This window comes from Pelodiscus sinensis, chromosome 16, assembly GCF_052426305.1.
Source record: "Pelodiscus sinensis isolate ZL-2025 chromosome 16, ASM5242630v1, whole genome shotgun sequence".
Classification (NCBI taxonomy): domain Eukaryota; kingdom Metazoa; phylum Chordata; order Testudines; family Trionychidae; genus Pelodiscus; species Pelodiscus sinensis.
This window is the reverse complement of record NC_143067.1, coordinates 25,110,306-25,137,877: the sequence shown is the minus strand read 5'-3', so window position 1 is coordinate 25,137,877 and position 27,572 is coordinate 25,110,306. Positions and strand designations below refer to the sequence as shown.

General features: G+C 44.1%; 1 protein-coding gene across 3 annotated transcripts in view; it reads left to right on the top strand.

The window, feature by feature from the left end:
- Positions 1–27,572, top strand: part of UBTD2 (ubiquitin domain containing 2) — a 144,220-nt gene that overhangs the window by 23,841 nt on the left and 92,807 nt on the right. The window contains exon 2 of one of the 3 annotated variants that reach the window (XM_075900251.2): positions 21,288–21,395. The exons of 1 other annotated variant lie outside the window; for it this stretch is intronic. The gene's annotated coding sequence lies outside the window, so the exon portion shown is untranslated. One more of the 3 variants, XM_075900252.2, reaches the window with a different exon arrangement.

Sequence of the window (27,572 nt, the reverse complement as noted above, 5' to 3'; positions counted from 1 at the left end):
GGGACTAGTCGAGTCATATGCTTACCAGGCTTTGTGCATATGCTTATCAGGTAGTCGACTAGTCACTTACATCCCTAGTGTATATTTAATCCACCCTCATCTGGAAACTGTGATAAAGTACCGTATATACCGGCGTACAAGATGACTTTTGATGTTAAAAAACATCCCCCAAAAATCGGGGGTCGTCTTATACGCCGGTTGTACAGGCGGCGGGGCAGCCCAGGCGCGCCTCGGCTGCCCCGCCGCCGGCTTCCCCCGAGGCTTTGCAAAGCCGCAGAGGGACTCGGGCGGCGGGGCAGCCCAGGCGCGCCTGGGATGCCCCCCCGCCGGCTTCCCCCGAAGCTTTGCAAAGCCGCGGAGGGGCTCCGGCGGCGAGGCAGCCCAGGCGCGGTGGGGCTCTCCCGCTGCCGGGGCGCCCTCAGAGGCTTTGCTCCCGGTGCCTCTGGTCTGATGGGGACCGTCTCCAGCAGACCAGGGACACCAGGAGCAAAGGAGGCGGAGGGGTGCTGGGGTATAAGACGAAACCCTATCTTTTAACTAAAAAATTAGGGGGTTGTCTTATACGTGCAGTCGCCTTATATGCCGGAAAATACGGTAGGGGTTATATTTACTCTGTTCACTTTTTGATTCATGTTATTTCTACTGTCCTGTTGTAACCCTGTGTGTGTGCCTCAGTTTCCCTGGGTACTGCACTGCACTACTACCTAGATGGGGAAGAGAATTCCAGGTGTGACTCACTGAGGGAGAACACTCACGCCAGCTTCGCCACACACCCCTCCCAGGCTCAGATTACCCACATTCACGGGACGGAGAGTTGGGGAAAGAGGGAGGAAATTGTGTACAAGTATCATATGATTAAATACTTTCCAGTAATGCTAAACAGCAATTATCAGTTAGACATTTTAAAAGCAGCAGTTCCAGGTAACTTTTATCCTAGATTTTTAAGAGATAGCTGAGGGTCTCATAGTGTTTCTACGTGACCGAGCTTACTAGGGATGTTAACATGTAATTGAAGAGTCATGCAACCACATGAAGTGTTAGCAGTTACTTGACTATTCAGTAGTCCCCAGAGGAGGGGCCGGCAGCCAGTGCACTTGCAGCCCCACTCCTGGGGAGCCCCCTGCCATCCTGTGCTGCTGCCTCTATCAGAGGCTGCAGTGCAGGGCGACAGCACCCCTGTCCATGTGTCAGCCGACGGTCAGGGCAGTGTGTGTGTGTATGCTTCCGAGAAAAGGTTTAACGTCCGTGTCTTTACTGCTAGGACCGGGGTCCCGTCGCAGAGGGTGGCCAGCAGGCCAACAGACGCCCCGTTATATAGAAAGAGCTTATTACACCTTAGATTTTAACTGCTAGAACACAGGGGTTCCTTCGCAGCGGGCAGCCTGGGAAAGGCTGGAAAGGTGCCCCAACGGATCTTGTCACCTGGGAGTGACACAGATCCAAACGCCCAAGCTCTCCTTATGTCTGTCCCTTTTATGACCGGCTGAAGTTCTTTTAAATTGTGCTTGGTTCTGTTACAGCAACTGAAGGAGTCAGGTTAAAGCTTAAACAGTTACAGGTTTATTAAAAGACTTATAAAAGCATATGGTTACAATGGCTATTGCTCTATTTCTTAAATGCTAACAAATACAGATTTTAAAAAAATGGTTACAAAGAAAATAAAGATAGAAAATAGAAATAATGGTACCAAGTGACAGCTTAATCTTTAAAGAGCTCTAAGTCTATGTATATATATACTTAAACAAAGGACCACATCCAGGTACAATTTTTACCCCTTTCTGTGCCTCTCGACTCCAGCGTGTCAGGCCAGGGCCGGTCTCTCAATTCCTAGGAAAGACGAATACGAGGTGGGCGTCCCCTTGGAACCTCGGGAGATCAAACACCAAACCCGACCAGCAGATAGATGGTAGATTGACACTCAGAGAAAATGCGCTGCTGGACCTATCTTTATACCCCTGGGGGCCCGTATTCTCTTTCTTATCTAAGATGCCGAATTCTACTGGTCCGTTTTGTGGCGCCAGTTCTTACAAGCAAGTTTCAAGTTAATTTACACTTGCAAGAGAGATAACTAAATTGTGAGCACTAGACATTTTTTTACTGGGCGAGAGATTCCTCCCCCCGCGGATGGATGTGTGTTCGTATCAATATGGGTTTGAGTCAAGGGCACTCCTTGGCAGCCTCTTGGTCAGCAATTGGCGTATCTCTGTTTACAGCCATTCACGGTCACACAGCCTGGGCCTTCTGCTCTGTGTGCCCTGTATGCTCCAGGCAAGCAAAAATGGATGTTACAAGGGGGTTCCTGTCTGGCTACATTCCACCCCCTGATACGACACACCACATCCCAGGATACAAGATGGCGGTGATACCAGCACCTCTTGCCCACCTTGGGGGAATCTAGAAGTGCCCGATGGCCGGAATAGAAGGTTCAGGATCTAGGAATTGGCTAGGGTCCTTTCCTAGTGCTGTATATCGAATGTGCACAAAAAAGGTAGCTGCTTTAACTAGGCATTGCACAATACATAGAGCTATGCAGAAAATGATTACAAAAATTACAGTGGTTAGAGCAGTGGTTATAACAGAGTGTAAAAAAAATGGAGTTAGGGAAAATTCTAGCTCTTGGGCTAAACAATTTAGCCATGAGATGTTTACATTCTTAGTTACAGCATGTCTTACCCTATACCATCCATTGCCACTTCCTTTGCCTCCCCCCAAAGTTATTTTGAGGATTGCGGTGGTCGCTGTTATCGAACCATACCGGTCTCCATTGGAAGATGTCACTCTTGTTCCATCAGTTGTTTTGGGCTGAGAGGGACAAACTCGATTCTCAGTCCAGTAGAGGAGTTAAGTAAGGTGTTCTGGTACAGCAGTAGCAGTTGGGATGAGGAAGAAGACCATGGCGAGTTGGAGTACCATGTCTTGCTTCAGCTTAGGTTTCTTTTTCTATAGTTCAGTCTATAACAACAGCGATTGCAAGCACTGCAACAGCAAGCCGTATATATACAAAAAGTTCATGATGGTTTCCTGGATCCACACCAGCGCTGGGAGGGATACATCCCACTGGAGCACTGTTCAGGGCCATTGCCTCAGTTTCCTGTAATAAAACAAAAAAGTTCGCCGGTCTTGGATACAATCCAAGCCTCAGTAGTGGTTATTGGTGTTAGCCCAGCATCTGCAGTGGTCCAGACTCCTTTTCCCTTGTAGGAGTGCAGTACGTAGGTTTGCATTCTTAAACTGGGGTGTTTGATTACTACAGTGTCTTCAGGTGCATATTTAGAATCTTTGAGTGGCACAGTGTGGCTAGGAGAGGTTCTCCCTGTAGGGAAGAAATCTCTTACTGATCGGACTGCCCGTAGGGGTCTGCCGATTGTTTAATCTTTGCACCACAGTATCTAATCTGTTTTCTTATTTGCCATCTATGGGCCTTTGGGTCCTCATGGATTCTTTACTTCCCCACTCCCATGGGTAGGCACGGGGGAGATGGGGACTCATCACCATAAGGGCTGGGTGGTCAAAGCTATCCTATTCTTCAATACTGGCTTCCTAATTTAATTTAGTTCCATTAATTAACAATCTAATCAGTCTCTGGTCCAAATATCTGGTTAGATCTAGTGAAGTGGACACAGAGCTGGACAGATCCTTCAAACTATCTAGGATCACTTGGTTGGCTTGGCTGGTGTGTAGGCCTTTACAGGCACTGGATATTACTGCATCTACCAGCCTGTATTCTATACAATTTCTGGGCTATGGCATAAGTGTTGCTGACAGAGTTTCCAGGCTCAAACTAATCTGCGATTGTATCTGTTAAGCCCCGTCGTTGCCTAATTAGGCACTTGCCAATTTGATTAGCCAGTCTAGCACACAGCTGGTCTATACCAGTGTGGAACATCACTAAGGTAAGGACTAGTGACAGTTGTCCTGGTTCTGGGACAGGGGTCTGTTCAGGGCACAATTCACAATTAGGAGGCTTTTATTTTGTCCTCAAGGTCTTGGTTAATAATATCTAAATAAAAGCAAGTTAGCAATGGCCATTGTTTAACAAATGACAGCCATGCCTCAGGGGTTACCTTGTCTGGGCTTTAAGTGGTAAGCCCCAGTGGGAGTCAGTAGGTCCAACTTCAGTGGCCTGATGTCAGTGTTTAGCTTCTTTCCCACAAAATTCTACACAAACTTTAACTCAGAGGACTGTGTATTCTTTGTCCTCGTAGTGTTCATGTTGTTACAATAAACAAAATGATTCTGTGTGAATGAGGGGCGGCCCAAGGCCGTGTATTCTCATTGCCATTAGCGTGTATTTGTTCTATATATGTGACTTGAAGGAGGTTACGTTGACTAGAGTCACTGTTTCTTCTTATAGGACCAAGCATGGTTCACAGATGTTTAACTGATAACTCATGCAATTCTATAATTCTTGAGGCCTTTTAAGGCATCAGGCACCAGTGAGTAGCAGGGCAAGTAGCTGTTATTGCAATGGTGAGGTTACTAGTTTCCTCATTGTTGTGGGCATCTTTACTTAAATATGCTGATGTCCCACTTGCCTGTGTTGTTTCTTATAGATTTCTTATTATCTCTGGCGCTCTAGAGCTATTAAAGCAAAACTAATCTGGTGGGGGAGAGGGCTGGTACCTCACTCCCAGTTTTTCTGTTCACGTGATGCACTCCTTGCTTCTTTCCAGTTTCTTCTTTATTCACCTGTGGAGACATTGTTAACATTCTCCTAGCCTAAACAATTACTAAACTATCATCCTTTCACTAAAGTTTAAAGTTGCCAATTGACTAAGTTTACAGTTGCCAATTGATTGGGCCCAATTATTAATTTTGTTGGTTTAAATTCATGCTTCTGCTTTACTCAGAGTATCCTTTCATTAAAACAATATCTTACACACAACAATATTTTTAATTCGTGTTACAATTAAGACACACAAGACAAACTTGGACAGAACACAAACTTATTGTGTCATGACACAGAACCATGGTTTTTTGTCGTTGTTGTTTGTTGTTTTTCTTCAGCTGGCACCAGCGCTTTCTGATGATCTGAAAGACAAGAAAACATTTCTACCCCCGTCGGGGTGGTCTATTATAACTTAAAATACTGCCTAAGATCTGCTAGGGGAATCGGTTACAGCTAGTTCCTTACCACTTCCATGGGCGAGTGAGCTATAACTTTACGAGAACAAGGGCGCTTCATCGGTACTCGTGACCTTCCACTCCCTCGAATTACCTCTAGAGTTGCTAGCCTTCCCCAACAGTGGCATGCCTCAGTTTCCCTCTTGTACCACAGATCAGGCTTAATGTGTAAAGCTATAGTGCTTTTCCTTAGCACAAGGTGTTGGTTGGCCAGTTACTGTTCCTGCAAGCAAAAAGCTTTTATTTTCCTGAAAAGAATCATATGTACAATGTTACAGGCTTACTTATGAGGGACAGTTGGTTTCAAACCTCTTCAGAACAGACAGGCAGTCTGCACCCACTTACAACCTTGGATCTGAGAGCAAGCTAAAAGTGTTATCAACTCAGCCTTGAACATAGACACAATGAAGTTTCAGAGTTTGAATTTCTTAAAACAATAACTTGGTTTTCTTAGAGAGCAAATTTAACCTTAAAAGTTGAATGCCTAACAGAAGCACTAACCAATTTGTGCATTGTCTGTTTGCAATTTTAAGCAAGAGGACATAATCCAAAACAAAATAAAACTAGTTCATTTGAAACCTACAAAATAAAGTGACAGTATATAGAGCTCATTCTTTGGACAGTCATTTTCCTTTGGGCTATTCCTGGTGGCAACTCCTTTCCTTCCAATATGGGCTTAATGATTGGGAGAGGAGTGTGAAGTGTTATGGCTTGAGCTTGGGTTAGCTCCTCTGTTTCCCTTAGTGCTGTGTAGGCTGTCAAAAGCACTTTTCATAAAGCGTGTAATTTAACTGTGACCTCTGCCATAACTTCGAGCCAAACTGTATGGGGCGGCGGGGTACAGTTTCTCCTTCTTGCCATAAGGCATAGGACATCTCTGTGTTTCCCACAGTAAGGTACAAATGAAATGGGGCATTCAGGTGAATCGGACCCATAGACTGATAAGTGCGTATCTCATTATCAGCTGTCTCTCAGAGCTTCCTCATGGGGGGGGGGGACTCATTTCCAGCGAGCATGCTTCCTGAGCAAATTATACGGGGAGTAGGTACAAATTAAGATTCCCCGTTTTTCCAGATCTTTAATTAGTTCACAGACCGGAGCCATAGCTTCGGCTGGAATGCGGTACTGTATTATCTTGGTTACAGTGGAAGGCGGGAGAGCGGGGGTTTGAGCCAGCAAAGTTTTAAAGCCAGCTCCAAAAGCTCATTTTTCTCCATTAATTACTTTCTCCTTCCCCTCTCTAGCCTCAGGAGGAGCCGTTCCTGAAGGTGCTCCATGTCCTTATTTAGGGTTCGCACCCGGGTATCCAGGTTCTGGCATTGCTCCCAGAGTTTGTATCTCTCTCTCTGCACCTTTATCAGCTCTGTTTCTAAGTTCCAGTAGCTAGAGCAGGCTGCTTGCCACACACCCTTTAACAGCCAGATGCAAGCGCCTTTCCTTAACATCTCTTTATCCCACTTAGGGTTGCCCCATCCCTCTCGGGCAAACTCCTTTTCTATACAGTTAAAATCCATGTCAATCGTGACTGGCTTCATGCTGCTGTATTTGAACCAATAGCACAATCCTGCCGACTACGCCAATTCTGTCAGCCGACGGTCAGGGCAGTGTGTGTGTGTATGCTTCCGAGAAAAGGTTTAACGTCCGTGTCTTTACTGCTAGGACCGGGGTCCCGTCGCAGAGGGTGGCCAGCAGGCCAACAGACGCCCCGTTATATAGAAAGAGCTTATTACACCTTAGATTTTAACTGCTAGAACACAGGGGTTCCTTCGCAGCGGGCAGCCTGGGAAAGGCTGGAAAGGTGCCCCAACGGATCTTGTCACCTGGGAGTGACACAGATCCAAACGCCCAAGCTCTCCTTATGTCTGTCCCTTTTATGACCGGCTGAAGTTCTTTTAAATTGTGCTTGGTTCTGTTACAGCAACTGAAGGAGTCAGGTTAAAGCTTAAACAGTTACAGGTTTATTAAAAGACTTATAAAAGCATATGGTTACAATGGCTATTGCTCTATTTCTTAAATGCTAACAAATACAGATTTTAAAAAAATGGTTACAAAGAAAATAAAGATAGAAAATAGAAATAATGGTACCAAGTGACAGCTTAATCTTTAAAGAGCTCTAAGTCTATGTATATATATACTTAAACAAAGGACCACATCCAGGTACAATTTTTACCCCTTTCTGTGCCTCTCGACTCCAGCGTGTCAGGCCAGGGCCGGTCTCTCAATTCCTAGGAAAGACGAATACGAGGTGGGCGTCCCCTTGGAACCTCGGGAGATCAAACACCAAACCCGACCAGCAGATAGATGGTAGATTGACACTCAGAGAAAATGCGCTGCTGGACCTATCTTTATACCCCTGGGGGCCCGTATTCTCTTTCTTATCTAAGATGCCGAATTCTACTGGTCCGTTTTGTGGCGCCAGTTCTTACAAGCAAGTTTCAAGTTAATTTACACTTGCAAGAGAGATAACTAAATTGTGAGCACTAGACATTTTTTTACTGGGCGAGAGATTCCTCCCCCCGCGGATGGATGTGTGTTCGTATCAATATGGGTTTGAGTCAAGGGCACTCCTTGGCAGCCTCTTGGTCAGCAATTGGCGTATCTCTGTTTACAGCCATTCACGGTCACACAGCCTGGGCCTTCTGCTCTGTGTGCCCTGTATGCTCCAGGCAAGCAAAAATGGATGTTACAAGGGGGTTCCTGTCTGGCTACACCATGGTGGGTCCATGCTTCCCACAGACAGAGGCGGAGCTGCCCGTTGGGAGCTTGGACACCTGCGGACAGGGGCTGCTACCGAGGTGCAGCCCCTGTCTGCGGCAGGCCCAGGCTCACAGACAGAGGCTGCTCCTTGGAATGCTGGAGCAGACTCTGGGCACAGAGAGCTCAGACCCACCCTTCCCCTCCCCGCAGACAGGGGCTGCTTCGTGGTAGCCTTCCCCACCCCTTCTCAGTGCTTGTGTCTTTGATGGAAGCAGCAGCACGGAGAGGGGGGTAGGTGCACTGTGGAGCTGGTGCTGGGGGGGAACCGACTTTGAAGCTGGCTCCCTCAGTACTGGCTCCTGCTTCTTCCCCTCCCCCGCCTCTGTAGGAGGCAGCAAGGAGGGACAGGTGAGTCTCCAGAGTCAGCACACATGGGGAGCCCACTTTCAAGTGGGCTCCCACTTGTCCCCCTCATCCTCTGCACTGTTGCCTCTGATACAGAGGCGGAAAGGGTTGGGAGAGTGTGTGTAGTCAACAAGATTAACCAATAAGCCTAGGCTTATCGGTTAATAGTGTAGTTGTCTACACGTTGACAGCCCTATGGCTTATCCCTTACAACTCTGACTCATGAAGCCTTACACGGGGCACCTGGACAGCAGTAAGAGTGGTTCAACAACAAGCTAAACCAGGCCTTGGCGAAATACCCTCCACAAGCTGGATCCAACCTGCCGGATCCAGCCTATGGACACAGCTGGGAGCCTCAGGCAGACTCCCTGCCTGACCGCCTCGCGCACATGCTGCTGAGAGAAGCTGCTAAAGGGCTTTGTTTGAACAGCTGTGAGCCTTCATGCGCTGCTCCCACCCCTAGTACAATCCCATCATTGGTTTTCCAGTCAATGGGAGCAGGCTGTCGTCAGACAGCTTGCAAAGCACCCTTCCTCCTCCCCTCAGTCTCGTAACTGTTCAAAAACCACATCACCCCTTCAGCCAGAGCAGGGGCGAGGCAGGCAGGGAGTTTGCTTGAGAAGGCTGCTGGCTGGGAGTCAAGCAGGTAAGTCTCCCAGCTCTTACTACATTTAAAATGCAGAACTGCAGCATAGGTGGCTCCCGAGCCTATTGACTAATTGTGCAATTTAACATTCTTAGTTTGAACAGCCAGACACTCGTGCTGTAAGAGGAGCCTATAGAGTGATCATCAGTAGCAGGGAAGCTCTGAGGAACCACTTTGACAATGAGGATGCTTCCCTGCCTCATCCCATGGCTTATCCTGAGAGAGGCATTCCTATGAAAACAAGGGATATTACAGGCTTCCACAGGGGCCAGAGTAATTGGTATGGGTTGTATCACAAAATAAACTCTCAGAAACCTGTATCACCTTTGTCTTTGATGTCTTTCAATCAGGAAGCTCAGTGGTAAGGAATAGTAAGGGTCAGGGCTCGACAAATAATACCAATCTACTCGCCCGGAGCGAGTAGATTTCAGCCATGTGTCCCGTTCATTCGTGGCACGCACATGCGCAATGTGGCTCTTGTGCATGCGGAGAACGGGACTGGTGAGCGGTTTTTGCCGCCATTCGTCAAGCCCTGGTAAGGGTTATTGGAAAACCTCACAATGATGTTAACATCCAGCTGTCAGTCACAGCTGCTTTGATGGGGAGTAGAATGTGCTGAGGAAAAAAAAATGATTGTGAAAATGGATATGTGGGCATAGAGGGAAGGTTGCTATGACAATGAAGCCTTTGTTTCTGTTAGCTCTTGATCTTGATAAGACACTTCAGCATCTCAATGGTCTTCCATGAGCTTTAGCATGCGCTCAAGTGGTTTCTGTTCTGGCTTTCATCTCCCTAGTCCTCCTTTGCTCCCTTTTCTCTTTTGGAAGCATTGAATGCTGAAGCTCATCATTGACCAGATTCTCCCTTGTCCTCTGAGGTTTTTTCCTTAGTTGATGGAGGCCTGGTCTGTACTTACCTGGAAGGTCGAATAAAGATGTTAATTGCGTAGCTGGACTCGAGGTACCTTAGTTCAACCTTCAGCAGCATCTCCACAGTGATTGGTCAATGGGAGAAACATCCTGTTGATTTCCCTAATTCCTCATAAAGAGTAGGAGTTCTGGTGTGGGCAGGAGTGTCCTCGGCATTTGATTTAGTGGGTCTTTACTTGACCCACTAAATCAAACTCCGGAAACTCGACCACCACAGCATTGATCTTCCAGGAAGCGAAGAGGTGGCCCAAGTCTGTCTGCGAGGAAGCATGCTGACTTCAAGTTCTGGTTTGGAAAAATAACCATTAATAATAGTGACTGTACTATAAACTATAGATTTTTTTTATTAGTTTGTGCAAAATAAAGTCATAACTTGTGATTACCTACAGATACTAAATTTTGCACAAAAATCCTGCCACTTAAATTAGCTGACTCCTCTACTTTTACAGCGGAATATGCAGGGTGAAAGGTTTAAATAATTTTTTCTTTTTTCATTGGAAAAAATTCGTGACTATTATGATTAGAATTCATAAAAATATTTGCTAACAAAATTAAAATTGAGTCCCCTATTCAACTTTCATTTTAGTGCAAAGCAAATTTTTACTGTTACAAATCACAAAATAATTCAAATTAATTGCGGAAAGAGTAATGGGAAGTTTTACGTGTTTCTAATTCAAATATGCTATGTATGGTAGTTCTTCAATAAAATGAGTAATGTTTGAAGTTGAAATCCTACAAATTTAAAACTGTTTTTACTTCCTTCTGCAATCACGTTAATATAATTTTTATTACATGTATTTAATTTCTTGATCTTTCCTTTAAGTTTAATCTATGCCCAGTCAACGACAAACCTCACCTGCTAGTTCATGATAAAGATTGTAACATTTCACTAACATGCACATCGCTGAACAAAACTGGTAACTTTTACTAGTTATCCTAGAGATAAACACAGAACTCTCCAGACATTCTAATCATGGTAAGTTATAAAGGTGGGGGGGGGGGAAGAGTGAGTACAGTCCATGCTTGTGCAGCAGATGTATATGGAAGCAGTTTGTAATAATCTTACACTTGTCCACAAACTGCCATTATTCTGGCTGATCTATCCCTGCTGAAGGTTAACAGAGAAACCTGGGCTCTGGTTCTAGGTTTGAGCAGGGGACATCCTGCTCCTTATGCAGCCAGACTCTGTGCTGCATTGGTTCTGGCAGCACAGTTTGAGGAATAGTTTGGGAGAGTCGTACCGCAGCAGTGGGAAAATGGCAGCCCTGTGATGGAATCTCTGTGAGGAAATGAATAAGTACATCTGAAAAAGATGAACACCGTTTCTCAGCACAGTTCTATTGGTATCTCTGTGTACATCAACACCCTGTTTGGACATAATACAGACGCAGGCAGGGCTTAGCCAGCTCACAGAAAAAACAGCCTTCAGTTGCCCTCTGCTCTCCTCCCCCTTCACCGCTGGCTGCAAGAGCGATTTCCTGCACTGCCACCTGCCCCCGTCCCACTCCACTGCAATACACAACAATTTACCACCCCATGCCACAGTTTCTGATTCTGTGCTATGGGAAGTGTGCACATTTTTTGTGCACACTTTCCTTGGCTGTGGACATGGGGTACCCACCCAGGATTGTGTCCACTTTTATTTATATAAATGGCATGTTTTGGGTGCAGCACCAGACCGGTTGTTTGCCTGCTGGTGTGCCTTTATCTTGGCTCTGCATTGTAGGGTGTGGCGATTGTACCCCTTCACATAAAGGGCTTGAGAAATGTGACCATTCCTGTCACAATTCCTATGGGTCACTCACAGCTGTGGTCGCAACGATTCTTCACCCCACATGCTGATAAGATCTAAAAGCTCTGTGGTGCTCCAAACAGGAGAGCATTTTGGGTGTTCTCCTGCAAAAATGCCATGAGAACCAGTACAAAATGAGCCAGACAGCAGGAAATGGGTTTTAAAGTTCCCAGGGTTTTCAGGTTGGAGGGGTACTTCTCTTTACCTATCTACATGGCTACAGAGCAGCAGAGTTTAAAGTGCTGGCCATAGTGGCTAATTGAGCATTGTGAGAAACATGCTGGAGTTCAAGTAAAAAACCCTACTGTAGTACATAGTACATGATTGTTGAAAGGGGGGGGAGAGAAGTCCCTCATGGAGGTGGATGTTTTTTGTCATCAAAACTGGGCACTTGTCACGTGTTTTGTCACATTGCAATGTGAATGCTCTCTGGCTTTTGTTGCTTAAAAAAATTCTTTTTTGATGACAAATTGCCAGTGTAGATAAGGACAAATATTCCTTCTGGCCTTAAAAATCTATGAACCTTTTCTGTCTGCTTCTGGTTAGCAGGTGGCTAAGACGTAATTCAGGACCTGAAGGATTTATACTATGACTTTTCTCCAATTGTAGCAATCTTATATTTTTGTTACTGGGACTTGAATTAGTGATATTTGGAAAACTACATTTCATAAATACATGAGCTCCAGATCCCTACATTACAGGAATAGAATAGCTGAGCTTGTAATAGTCTTAATTGACATTTTACTATTTTTGGACACCACAGCTATGAATTTTCACACACTGAAAGTCTGCTGTCCGGAGCTATAGGTTGCTTTATATATATATATATATATATATATATATATATAATTTAAAAATGGGCTTTTATAGTCCTCTTTGTTTTGTATACCAAAAATATAAGATTTTTATATACTTACAATGATGATAAATATTTGGCATTTGTATTGTGACTTTACAGATAGAGATTTGGCATAGGTTCTGACAAGCAAATTCACCAGCTCACACACAGGAAGGGTTCAGCTAAACTCTCTCTAGAATTGGCTGAACCACAGCAGCAGATTTTCATAGTGATTGTCACATGAAGTCACTTTGCATAAAAACTCAGTAAAAAGGCAGTCCTCAAAATTACCCTAAATCTAAAGTGAAAGGGTGTGAAATGACCCATTGCATGAGCATAAAGAAGGGAAAAGCGTGGAGTCTGTGACTCTAATACTTCTGCCTAGAATGTTTATTAAGTGGCACATTTAAATTGTAACTAGATACCTGAAAGTTTCAGGAATCTATTCTCTGTTATATTTGGCTGAAACTGAAGACTTAGTGAAGAAAGTTACTTTCTCTGCCTGGAACATTAGAACAATAAAATGCTTTGGGGGTTTTGGGGTTTTCTTTTTGTTATTATTCAATCTCAAATACCACAACAAAACGAGAGAGAGCTCAAGAGAAGGCATCAATCCATCATTGAAGTTTTCAATATAAATTACCCAAAGTGAGCAAATGCATCAGTTAAGGTTCCAGTAGCAGCTTTAACTCTTTCACTTTGCAAAGCCTGTGTTACTGGACCGTGTAGTTTGATATTTGACTATCTTGAGCTGTATACAATAAAATATTCAAGAGGTTTCATGTGGTCAACTTATTGTTCCAACAGCAACATTTAACTGCACATTTATTTATTTTCATCAATTATTTAATTATATTTAATTATTTTTTGCTGACCATATTTCTAATCCTGCAGCCATTACTCACTTTAGGTCTCTTTTATTCCTGGCTTCAATGGGACTAATACTACTCAGGTGAGTAATGGCTAAAGGATGTGGCTGTGCAAGCTGATTAACACTTTTTTTCCTTTTAATTTTCTCGTTTTCTTAAACATACCTAAGGCGGCAGCACAAACACTCACACTGCTCAAAATACTGAAGATTGGAACTTTTAAAGCTACCGTACTTTCTTAGTGAGTTAAGTACCTTAAGGGTATGTCTACACTACATGCTTATTTTGAAATAAACTGTTCTGGAATAGTTATTCCAAAATAGTTTATTTTGAAATAGCCTGTCTACGCTGCAGGGAAGGCTCAAAGTTAGTCTGAGGCAGGCTTGCCTCATATAGTTGTGCTATTTCGATTTAGAGCCTCAGGAGGCACTGGGGAGGAATAACAGAAGGCCGTGGTGAGGGGCTATTTCAAAAATCATCAGTGGAGTGTCTACACATGCCTTATTTCAAAATAGCTATTTCGGAATAGGCATTATTTCTTGTAGAATGAGGTTTAGAGATTTTGGAATAAACCGTCCATTACTTCGAAATTTTCAAAATAACAATGCCTGAGTAGATGCTCACATTGTTATTTCGAAGGAACGCTAGTTATCTCGAAATGGTGCAATGTAGATGCACCCTTACTCATTGGACTCTTAGAGGAGTGTGAAATGTAGGGGTACTGTAAATTCTGACTTCAAGTGTAGAAACAGCTAATTACACATGCCCACAAAGGTGCATTTATTAATTTACCTGAACTGTTTTAAGACCTTATGGCCATTTTAGGAGCTGATTATAGCAGAAACTACACAAAGTACACACACTGACTAAACAAAACTTTCTACTGCACACGTGTAGTAGCTAACTTCCAGTTTCTTTTTCTTTTCCGGAATTGGGAGTGGAATTACTGATTCTCAATGAGTACCAGCAAAATAGGATGGTTTTGAAATTCTGTGAGAGGGTCGTAGTTAAAGTGTTAATTTTTCCTTCTATCTTGCAGAAATCTAAAATGACCAAGGATTTGGATGAAGTATAAAAAAATCCTTCCCAAATAGATGAATTTCTTTAATAAAAAAAAGAGAGAAGAGAAATTGCACAAAGCAATTTGTAAGGCAAACTGTTTTAGCCCTACAAGTTGCCTGTTATAAGATGACTACTAAAGAACTAAATACAGTATTCATTCTCAACTTTTTTTTTTTTTAGTGAATAGAGCCAGTAGCTGAGAATTTTTGTAATGGAGCTGATGTTATCAGTGGAGTTAGAGTGGCGAATCCTGTAGAGTGGCGAAGACTGGAATTTGAAATCTTAATTCCTGATCTTTCTCTGTAAATACACTAATTCTTTAATAAAATTTGTATGTGTATGTAAATTGTTCTCTGGTTTCCCACAGTTTTAAGTGTGAGAAAAGGCAGGTTTTTCAATAACAGTGACAGAGGAGTGTTTGGAATTCTCTCAATGAAAGTGTACAAAAAAATTGAGGTTAAAATGTTGAACCCCCCAATATTATGTGTATAGTGTAAATGATGCCATGCAAATTTAATGAATAGGAGAACATTGAGCTAAGTTACATATTTTGGATCTATTATTGGTGCCTAGAACTATTACGTATAGAGAAACTGACAGACTGCCCAGTATATTATGGGAAGACATTTTTCACCATTACATAGTAAAGAGAATACTCTAAGAATACTCTCATGGATAAAATTGTATGAGGATTAAGGTAAATCAGTACAATACAGGCATCTCCTATAGAAAGCTTACCTTGTGATATTTAAAATGGAATCACGAAGCTAAGTGGTGCACATACTATGAGCTGACCAAATATAGTCACTTTTGAAAGAGAGTGCTTATGAAGTAGTAGATTGGACCAGCAGTGAGTCAATAACATTATACCAATTGGTACATGTCCAAAACGTTTGTTGTAGTCAAAACTTAAGCATGGTCTTCAGAAATAACTGAAGCTCACTCTTCCGTTTTCAATGAAATGCCTTCAGGCTAGAGAGGGAGGGAATGCAAATTGCAATCTTGCAGCTGGTAATAAAATCACTGGCATTTGTAAAGACAGGGAATGGATATAGTAATTTGATAATATATGAATATACTGAGAAATTAATGCACTTTATATCCAAATAAGCCTCTAATTTTATAAACGTTTTGAAGTATACATTAGACAGTTTAGAAGATTACTTTTTTCTTAAGAGCTGCATGATTCATAAAATACACAAAAGGATTATTTTTCTATTGAAGCAAAATGAATTGTATTTCTCATTTGGGGGGTTGATGCCCTTACTTAAATGAAGTGATTCCTTACAAGACCACTTCTGCTTTTTTTTTAAACAAACTTTGACAGTGCTATTGCCCAGATCCCTTTCAGAAGAGAGGGTAAAGGGATCATGAAAAATTTCTGCACTCAAGTCCAGTAGTGTAACTGTCCCCATTGCTCTTTCTTATGGAAGGAAAATTGTTTGAATATACTTTCCAAAGCTGACTTATAGGAGGAGAGGGGGCTTAGAATTTTGAAATGCCTTTCCCCCCCCCCCTGTGGAGTTATCCTATTGTGGCTATTTTGAGGATTCTATCCTATTTCTTACTCAGTAGTATGTCTTGAATTGAAATGCACTTTCTATGTTTTCCTTAGTGGAGGATTTAAATAACAGTAGGATGATCAGGATTTTTTTTATGAATCAAAGTTTGGAAAGAATGCATTTGAGTATCAAATGAATGTGTGTGTTTTTGTATAACTGCAAACATTGAATGCATTCTGAAAGTTATGTTGCCTTTGCCGTCTGGAGCGTCTGGCTCTAGCAAGTCAACTATAGTGGCTACACCAGACTTAGGTATCACTAATGCTGAGCCCTTTTATGTATATGATTAAAAGATACATGTTTGACACAGGTGACAATTCAGAACAATGTACATTACTAGTTGAGAAATATTATTGATGTTGTTTAAACTAGCACCCAGTAGGTGGATGAAAGCTGCTTGGGCTCTTTGATTTGACCCCCCTCCCTCCATCATGATTGGACTAGTTAGATGTAACCTAAGGAGAAATTTGACTCCTGGTGTGTGAGCATCTTGCTATTGCTCTAGGAAGTAATCCTAAATGGGCAAGATGATAATATGGGCCAATTCAAGGTTTATTGTCTTTGGAGTAGAGATGTTAAAATTAGATTAATCAACTAATTGAATAGTCGATGGAATTTCCATTGACTATTTGTTTAGTTGATCAGGGTGCTTCCGCTTTGAAATGTAGCAAGAACCCACTCAGCTGTTGCTATATTTCAAAGGCGGAAGTGCTGCGCAGTGTTCCGCCTTTGAAATGCTGCATTGGGCCTGGGACTGTCAGCTTTATAGTCCTGTAGAGACTGTTAGCTTTATAGTACTGTAGTTTGATATTGTAACTGCTCACAAGAACCCATATAGATAATTATATTCTTAAAAATAAAAAACTAGACTTGTGCATGTTCTGTCCCGCTGGAAGCTGAATAATAATGGTCAGGTACTGCAACAGTTTTATCGTATACCTAAGGGAAAGAGCATCATTATTTTGAGCAATTGGATCTAGGCAAAAGCTCATATATTCTGGTTAAATGATTGTACTGGGGGTTTTTTTTAAGCTAGTGATGCCAAATAGAACTTTATTTGGGACAGGATCACTATCTAGAAGAGGGAGGTGTATCACAAATTGGTTTTAAATATGATTAATCTTTTCGAAAAATGCTAAAACATGTTTGGTTTCATTAAGAAGGAAATGATATTCTTAAGGACTGCTGTCATCTGCAACTGCTCTAGTTTCATTAGCAGAGAATTCCAAAAACAGCATGTGTTCAATAAGGACTTTCTCCAAACGTAGAGAGGGGGAATGTTGTATTCATGCATGGATCCAAAATGGAATGTCCTCTTTCTGCCAAGTAGTAGCAAATGTTGGCATCTAGGAGGTTTTGTTCCTGTTAGAAGAGGGATTCCCAGTGATGTCAGTCTGGGAGTTTAACTATGTTCATAGTTAATTCATGTGATTTGCAGGCTTGCACCTGTTTTAAAACAGAGGTATCCACAAATAGCAGGTTGGTAATTCCCTCTTTCAGAGCTCTCACCTCAAACAGGGAAATAGAATCATAGAATACTAGAACTGGAATGAACCTCGAGAGGTCCTTGAGTCCCCTGTCTTCATGGCAGGACTGAGCATTGTCTGTATCATCCCTGATAGATGTCTGTCCAACCTGCTTTTAAATATTTCCAGTGATGGACATTCCACTACCTCCCCAGGCAATTTATTCCAGGGTTTAGCCACTCTGGATATGTCTACACTTGCACCCTCTTTTGAGAGAGGGATGCAAATGAAGACATTCAAAATCGCAAATGAAGCCGGGATTTAAATATCCCGTGCTTCATTTGTATATTCGCGTTATGACGATATTTCGAAATAACAGATGCTGTTAAGACACGGTTATTTCGAGAGAAAACCCTTCTCTTGAAATAACTGATAAACCTCATTGTATGAGGAATAAAGGTTATTTTGAGAGAAGAGTTTTCTCTTGAAATAACTGCATCTTGTTATTTCAAAATAGCGCTATTTTGAAATAGCGCCATAACGCAAATATGCAAATGAAGCGTGGGATATTTAAATCCCAGCTTCATTTGCAATTTCGAATGTCTTCATTTGCATCCCTCTCTTGAAAGACGGTGCAAGTGTAGACATACTCCCTGACAGGAAGTTTTTCCTAATGTCCAACCTAAACCTCCCTTGCTACAATTTAAGCCCATTGCTTCTTGTCCTGTCATCAGAGGCCAAGGAGAACAATATTTCTCCCTCCTCCTTGTAACACCCTTTTAGATACTTGAAAACTGCTATCCTATCCCCTCCGTCTTCTCTCTTTCTAAACTAAACAAGCCAATTTCTTTCAATCTTCCTTCCTGGGTCATGTTCTCTAGACTTTTAATCATTCTTATTGGTCTTCTCTGGACCTTCTCCAATTTCTCCACATCTTTTTTGAAATGTGGTGCCCAGAACTGGACACAATAGACCAATTAAGGCCTAATCAGCTCTGAGTAGAGAAGAATGACTTCTCATGTCTTGCTCACAACATTCCTGTTAATGCATCCCAGAATCATGTATGATTTGTTTGCAACAGTGTCACACTGTTGACCCCTACTTTAGCTTGTAGTCCACTATGACTCCTAGATCTCTTACTGAAGTACTCCTTCCTAGACAGTCGCTTCCCATTCTATGTGTATGAAACTGATTGTTCCTTCCTAAGTGGAGTACTTTGCATTTGTCCTTATTTAAAGTTCATCGTATTTACTTCAAACCATTTCTCCAGTTTGTCCAGATAATTTTGAATTATGACCCTGTCCTCTAAAGCACTTGCAACTCCTCCCAGCTTGGTATCATCTGCAAACTTAATAAGCGTACTCTCTATGCCATCATTTAAATCATTAATGAAGTTATTGAACAGAGCCAGTGCCAAGACAGACCCCTGTGGAACCCTACTTGTTACGTCCTTCCAGCATGTCTGTAAACCATTCTCAGAGAGTATTTATTAATGGTTATCCAGCTAGTTATGCACTCACCTTATAGTGGCCCCATCTAGATTGTATCCCTCTAGTTTCTTGATAAGATGGTCGTGTGAGACCGTATCATATGCTTTACTAAAGTCTAGGTATACCACGTCTGCCACTTCTCCCTTATCCACAAAATTTGTTATCCTATCAAAGAAAGCGATCAGATTGGTTTGACGTGTCTTGTTCTTTACAAATCCATGCTGGCTGTTACCTGTTACCTTTTTATTTTCCAGATGTTTGCAGATGAATTGTTTCATTACTTACTCCCATTAATTTCCCTGGCATAGAAGTTAAACTGACTAGTCTGTGGTTTCCTGGATTATTTTCCTTTTTATAGACAGGCACTATATTTGACCTTTTCCAATCTTCTGGAATCTCTCCTGACTTCCATGACTCTTATCCAAAGATGATAGCTAAAGGCTCAGAAACCTCCTCTATCTGCCTCTTGAGTATTCTAGGATGCATTTCATCAGGCCCTAGTGACTTGCAGACATCTAACTTTTCTAAGTAATTTTTAACTTGTTCATTTTTTTTATTTTCTAAATCTACCCCATTTCCAATGGCATTCACTATGGTAGGCATCCTGTCACCATCCCTCTTTTTTGTGAAAACCGAAATAAATAAGCCATTAAGCACCTCTGCCATTTCTAAGTTTCCTGTTGTTGTTGTTTCTTCACTGAGCAATGGGCTTTCCCTGTCCTTGGTCTTCCTCTTGCTTCTAATATATTTGTAGAGTGTTTTCTTGTTACCCTTTGTCTCTAGCTAGATTGATCTTTTTTGTGTCTTTGCCTTTCTAATCCTGCCCCTGCATACCTGTGTTGTCTGTTTATATTCATCCTTTTTAATTTGACCTAGTTTTCCCTTTTTATACAACTCCTTTTTGACTTTTAGATCATGTAAGATCTTCTGGTTAAGCCAAGGTAGCCTCTTGCCATACTTTCTCTCTTTCTTACACAGTGGAATAGTTTGCTTTTGTGTCCTTAATTATGTCTTTTTGAAAACTGCCAGTTGTCTTCAGTCGTTTTTCCTCTCAGTCTTGCTTCCCATGGGACCTTAACTATCAGCTCTCTGAGTTTACTAAAATCTGACTTCTGAAATCTATTGTCTTTATTTTGCTGTTCTCCCTTCTACCATTCTTTAGAATCATGAACTCTGAGTTCATGATCACTTTCACCCAAGCTGCCATCCACTCTCAAATCCATCCACTCTGAAACTTGACAAATCAGTCTCCTATCTCCATCTTAATCTCAGTCCAAGAATATACCTTCTTAATATATAAGGCAGTGTCTCCTTTTTTCCCTGCCTGTCCTTCCTAAGCAATCTGTACCTTTCTATACCAATATTACACTCGTGTGTATTATCCCACCGTGTCTGATACCAACTATGTGATACTTGTATTTATCTATTAGCACTTTAATTTCTTCCTTCTTATTCCCCATACTACTTGCATTTGTATGTAGGCATCTAAAATACTGATTTGATTTTTGCCCCCCCCCCAGTTCTGCCTTATCCTTTCTTTATTTCTGCTATTCTAGCCCATGCTCCCTCCCATTTCTGAGACATATCCGAGGTCTCCATGTTTTTCACTTACTTGTAGGCTTTGATCACCTGCCCCCATCAAACTTAGTTTAAAGCCCTCATCACTAGCTTAGCCAATCTGCATACAAATATTTTCTTCCCCTTCCTCCAAAGGTGAACCCCTTCCCTGCTTATCAGTCCTTCTTGGAACAGCATCCTGTGTTCAAGGAAGCCAAAGCCGTCTTGGCGACACCATCTTTGCGGCCAGGCATTCACTTCCAGGATGCACCTGTCTCTACCTGGGCCCCTACCTTTGACAGGAAAGACTGAAGAGAATACCACCTGCTCACCAGACTCCTTCACCTGTACCCCCAGCACCCTGTAGTAACTCTTGATCTACTCAAGATCACACCTTGCAGTATCATTAGTGCCCACATGGACAAGTAGCATGGGGCAGTAGTTAGAGGGCTGGATAATCCTCAACAATCCCTCTGTAATGTCTCGGATACATGCCCCTGGTAGGCAGCAGCTCCCAAGATTTCATGTCAGGGCGACAGATGGGTTCCTCCATCCCCCTCTCAGTAGAGAGTCTTCAACCACCACTACCCTACATTTTCTCTCAGAGCTGTCTGCAGACTTTCCAGCGTTGGGGGTAGGCTTCTCTTCTGGCTGGGGCTGATTCCTTGTCTCCACTATCCAGAACCACAGTGGAAGGATTGGGAGCAGGGGTGGAGCACTATCTGCTGCTTCTGTCTCCCCTGAGACAGAGCCGTCTCCTCCAACAGTGATGTCAGCGGTTTTATATAGCTGGATAACTACTTCAGCTGTCTCCAGGTTAATACTCTAATGGAATTTCTCATGGATTCAGGTACTCCTCGGCCTAGCTGCTGCCTTCTGTAGTTCTTCCACCCGCTTCCTGAGAGATTCCACCAGCACGCACCTTGCACATTGGATTGTCTCCCCAGCCTGGATTTCAGTAAGTGGGAATTGCAAGCCACAGTCCCTTCAAAACTGCACCAGGATTTCAGTAGAGGCATCCGTGGTCAGGTGGTTGGTCTGGTACAGGCGCTGAACCAGGGATGACTAATTCTGCTTCAGAATGGATTAGACGATTAAGACAATGTGTACTCTCCCTTGCTGTTTACCACAACTCTATCAAAGCAGTGCATCAGAAAACCAATACTACTCCAAAGACTGAACAGTGCTCTCATACTAAAAACAGCTCTTAAAACAATATGGAACAGCACCATTTTATGACTCCTGAATAAAGGGTTAGTTTAGATACAGTTCTGTGGTGACCTGAGTGCCTATTTTCACTTTCTCCAACTCAAGGAATATTTCCAACACATCATGGAACATTGCACTGACCCATAGGATCCTTCCTACCAGCACTATAAGAAGCAGAATTCTACATGGATTCCATTCTGCCATAGAGGGTAGTGATTCTGGGAAACGTGGATACCACAGTGAAGGGCTTTACTGCAGTGGGGTTCCCTAACTGGAGAGGGGCGATGGATGGAAACCTTGCCAAGGAGTACATGAACTGCAATAGGTATTTCTCAGTGGTGCTGCAGGCACTGATGGATCACAAGGGCCGTTTCACCAATATCAAAGTAAGGATGTTAAATTACAGTTATTTGGCTACTCATGTAGTTGATACAATTTGTATCTACATGATTGGTCGATAAGGGCCACTCTGAAGAGTCACAGCAGGCGTAACTCCAGGGACTTGCTCGTGCCAGCTCTTGGAGCCACCCATGCTGCAACTTTTCATTTTAAATGTAGTAAGAGCTGCTGGGTTCTTACTTCATTTAAAATGTAGAGGCGCAGCGTCCTGGACCAGTGCAAGTCCATACTACTCAGTCCCAGCTTGCGCTAAATCCAGTAGCCCCTGTTTGCGGCAGCCAGCCCTGTCCACCACGAACAGGGGCTTCTGCCAGAACAGGCTCCTCACACGGCAAGTCTTGGCCCACCACGGACAGCAGCTGCTTCACAGCAACCTCCCCTATTTCCCCCCTGCTGCCTCTGATAGAGGCAGCGAGGGGAAGGGGCAGGCGGCACTGCAGAGATGGTGCTGGGAAAACTGGCTTTTAAGAGGGCTCCCCCAGCACTGACTCCTGTTTCCTCCCTCCTTGCTGCCTCACAGCTACGGTGGCGGGAGTAAGTAGTCAATATTCCACTTGACTACCCATCTACTTGCTAACATCCCTATATCAAAGTGGGGTGGTAGGGACAGGTGCATGACACTTGCATATTTAGGAACTCCTGCCTCTTCAGAAAGATGCAGGATGGAACCTTTTCCCCCACATTGGAAAATTAGAAGCGGAGGGGTGGAAATGCCAATAGTGATCCTTGCAACCCAGCCTAACCCTGCTCCCATGGCTCATGAAGCTGTACACAGGCAGCCTGAACCCCAGTAAGGAGCAATTCAACTGTAGGCTGAGCAAGTGCAGAAAGGTGGTTGAATGTGCTTTTGGGCATTTAAAGGGAAGGTTTTAGGAGTCTACTCACTAGGTTGGACCTCAGAAGATGTACCGTATTTTCCGGCGTATAAGACGACTTTTGATGTTAAAAAACATCCCCCCAAAATCGGGGGTCGTCTTATACGCCAGGTATACGGCTTTGCGGCTTTGCAAAGCCTCAGAGGCTGCCGGGGCATCCTCAGAGGCTTTGCTCCCGGTGTCCCTGGTCTGCTGGAGACGGTTCCCAGCAGACCAGAGGCACCGGGAGCAAAGCCGAAGCGGTGGCGGGGCGCCGCGCTTCTGAGGCTTTGCTCTGGCAAAGCCTCAGAGGCGCGGGACCCCGCCGCTGCTGCAGCTTTGCTCCCGGTGCCTCTGGTCTGCTGGGGACCGTCTCCAGCAGACCAGGGACACCGGGAGCAAAGCCGGGGAGGCGGAGGGGCGCTGGGGTATAAGACGAAACCCTATCTTTTAACTAAAAAATTAGGGGGTCATCTTATACGCCCAGTAGCCTTATACGCCGGAAAATACGGTAGCATTCCCTTTGTGGTGTCAGTCTGCTGTGTGCTTCATAATATTTGTGAGAGCATGTGGGTAAGCTATCTGGTGGTGTGAAGGGGGCTTGAGACCGAGAACCGAGACAGAGATTTTGAGCAACCGGACATCAGGGTGATAAGGAGAGCACAGCACAGGGCAGTGCAAATCAGAGAGGCTCTGAAAGAAGTTTTATGAATGACCATCTGAGTGTCGTGCACATTACTGTCAACAAGAAGTCCCTGCAGTCAGTGTGTGTGTGTCTGCAATCCTTCACCCACCACTGCAGTATAAGCAATAAAGAGAGTGTTGTTCAGAGATCATGTGTTTTTCATGTGAAGACAGCAGGAACAAAAGAATCAGAAACACCAGGACAAACTTTTGCCTCCAGATGCCCTGGATGTTGAGTGTACTGCCCTTGAGTCTCCCCATCCCTGTTGTCCTGGGGCACCTAGGGGTGGATGCTATGGAATTGGGTGAGGGAGGAGAGTTGTGCACAGGCATCCCTCTCCAGGCTGTCTGGCACATGCTCCATCACAGCAGTCAGGGATGAAAAGATATTCTCATGTTGCTTCAAGGTATTCTCCTGATTCTTCTCGTCCAGTTCTCTTCATGCTTTTCTCTCCGGCTGCTCTGCCCATATGTCCTCCAAGAGTGTGTTCCTCCACTCCATTTGCTCCTTGAACATGTTTTTTCTTGTCTGTTTTTGCCTGTGAATTTGTGTGAGATGGACAACTCCTGGAGCCAGGGGCGTATGCAGCAAGCTGCCTGCTGGTCCTGCTATAATGAAAAGTTCCAAGGGCGCACATTACAGGAGATACATTGTGGAACCTAAAACCTAGTTTGTTAACATAGAGCGAAGGTCTCTCTAAAGACAATGGAGATGTGTTCTGTGCAAGGCCCAAGTTATGCTTTAAAGTCACCTATACAGCAGGTACACAAGAGCTCCCAAGGGCACATTTGGACTCTCACAGTTTGGAGGCAGGCCCGGGTAAGGGGCTTACCAGGACACAATCATGCGGGCAGGAGGGGGGACAGGGTTCAAGGGGCAGGGTGGTGACTTTCACAGCTTTCCTCCTCTTTGTCTGCCAGACCTGTGGGAGAGTGTTACTTTCCCATCCTGCAAGATACTGTGGGCGGGAAGGCAGGAGGGTGAGTGGGGCCAGAGGCCGAAGCTGTAGTAGCACCAGAGACAGCAGCTAATAGCTTCTCCTCCTCCTCCTTCATCCAGGGTGCCATGTGAGAGATCAGTTTTCTCCGAATCACAGCGTGATAGGGAGCTCATGATGACTGAATGTGGCCAGAAACCTAGGCCTTGTGCTGCAATGATGTCAGACCACTTATTGCTGGCTTGGCGGGGGGAAAAGTGTCCTACTGTGGAGGATGGAATGAGGCAGGCCTCCCCAGAAACCTTATGAGAAGGGTCAAAGAGTTCCTATCTGAGAGCTTCTGGTAGATAGGCAGGGAGGATTCCTGCTCCATCTCCAGACACAGACTGTTCTTGGTCCCCTGTGCTGTGTAGGCACAGAGTACACCACACATCACACCCAATTGCCTTAGCCTGCTTGAAGCAAGAAAAAAATTGTGAAGTCACCAGAAGTGTCCTCCCTGGGAACAGTGCCCAACTGAGAGATGTCCTGGGAGGAGGGGATTAGCTGCAAAGTGATGAAGAGTTATTGGATCACTGCTTGCTGGTTGGCCATCCTCCTTGTCCTCCTCCCCATCCACCCTCATGCTGTCGTCCACACTGCTGCTCAAAGTGTCCTGAGCAGACTCCATGGTCTGGTTTGGGAAGCAGGTTGGATCCCCCCAGGAGCACATACAGCTGCTTGTAGAAGCAGTATATTTGCAGCCATTTACCAAGCCATCCATTTGCCTCCTTTGTCTTGTGGTAGGATTGCCTTAGCTCCTTTATTTTAACTCTGCGCTGCTGGGAGTCCCTGGAGTATTGTTTGTCCACCAGCCACTGTGCAATCTTAGCGTAGATATCAGCATGTCTTTTGCTGTTTCAGAGCTCAGAGAGGTTTGATTCCTCTCCTTGTGCCTCGATGAGGTCCAAGAGCTGCACACTCCCTGCTGATTGTCTTCTGCACCCCTGGGAACTGGCACCCACAGAACTTGAATTCCTGGAAGTCATGGCCTGCTCTGAGGTGTGCTTGCCACACTGGTCACACGGGAAATTAATTTCAAACTTTCCTGGGGCTTTTCCTGTTCAGCTAGAGAACAGTAGAAGTGCAAGTTCTGGCCAGAGTAGTCAGAGTGGGGCACTGTGGGATGCCTCCCAGAGGCCAAAAACCTCAAGTTTCTCTATGTTGGGTCTACACTACTGTGAATTTGACAATGCCAGGCCAAATTTTGCATTACTCCTTGTGGAAAGCAGGAGCTCTGAAATTTACTTCAGTGGCCCTTAAAGTCGACGGAACAGCCTTGATAGTGTGAACTTGAAGAAAATTGATCTTAAGAGGCTACCCTGGTTGTAAACTCCTAGGCTGTGTCTATACTGGCAAGTTTTTCCGCAAAAGCAGCTGCTTTTGCGGAAAAACTTGCCAGCTGTCTACGCTGGCCGCTTGAATTTCTGCAAGAACACTGACTTCCTACTATCTGAAATCAGTGCTTCTTGTGGAAATACTATGCTGCTCCCGTTTGGGCAAAAGTCCTTTTGTGCAAAAGGGCCACTGTAGACAGCTCAGATTTGTTTTGTGCAAAAAAGCCCTGATTGCGAAAATGGCGATTGGGGCTTTTTTTCCGGAAAAGCGCGTCTAGATTGACATGGATGCTTTTCCGCAAAAAGTGCTTTTGCGGAAAACTGTCTGTGCCAATCTAGATGCTCTTTTCCACAAATGCTTTCAACGGAAAACTTTTCCGTTAAAAGCATTTGCGGAAAATCATGCCAGTCTAGACGTAGCCCTAGTCTAGACCAGGCCAGAGACAAACACCTACAAGATCTCTATCAAGTGTTCTTAAAATGTAAATACTCACCTGGAGAGGTAAGAAACAAATTGAGAGAGCCAGACAAGTACCCAGAAGCCACCTGCTTTAGGACAGGCCTAACACGATAACAGAATACCACTGGTTATCACTTACAGCCCTCAGCTAAAACCCCTCCAGCATATTGTTGGCGATCTACAAACTATCCTAGAAAATGATCCCTCACTTTCATAGGCCTTGGGAGACAGGCCAGTCTTCATCTACAGACAGCCCTCCAACCTGAAGCAAATACCAGCAGCTACACAACACACCAAAGAAAAACTTAACCAGGAGCATAACCCTGCAACAAAGCCTGTTGCCAACTCTGTTCATATATTTATACAAGAGTCTCCATTACAGGACCTAATCACATAAGCCACAATGTGATATATGCCATCAAGTGACAACAATGCCCCTTTAACATGTATATTGGCCAAACCAGACATTCTGTACACCAAAGGATAAATGGACACAAATCAGACATCAGGAAAGGTAATGCATTAACATGTTAGGCCATTTCCTCTCTCTGGATACCCACATTTCCACATCAGTTGCTGTGAATGGGCCACTTCCACCTGACCTGATCAGCCTCATTTACACAAGAACCCTCTTCTTTTTGTTGTCCTTGTATATACTCATGCCTCTGTACACTCTACTCCAATTCATTTGATGAGGTGGGTTTTACCCATGAAAGCTTATGCTCTGATAAATCTGTAAGATGTCTCTAAGGTGCCACAGGACTCATTTTTATTTACCTGACATTTCCTTTGGCTCAGTCTTCTGAGAGAGCTGAATAGGCAGAATCAGATTGCTTACTCCATGGAACATGTCTCTGAATATACTTTAGATCAGGGAAAGGGAACCTTTTTTGGGTCGGGAGCTGCTGACCCACAGGAAAATGCCAGGAGCCACACTAAAGTGAGAGGCAAAAAAGAAAAAGACCCACCTCATTGACAAGGTCCCTGACTGAGAAGCATAAAGACGCTCCCCCACATTTCCCTCACTCAGCAGAGCCTAGGAGGGCCCAGGCTAGTAGATTTTGTTGGGAAAAGCTTTCAGGCAGCACTTTTCTGTGCCAGGTGATGAGAGGGGGAGTGGCAGCACGTGGAGCCACTTCCTCCCTTGCCAGGCAGAGCCCATGCATTGAATCCGGCTCTGACTTGTCCAACTCTGGCCCATGAGGCTCGGGGCTC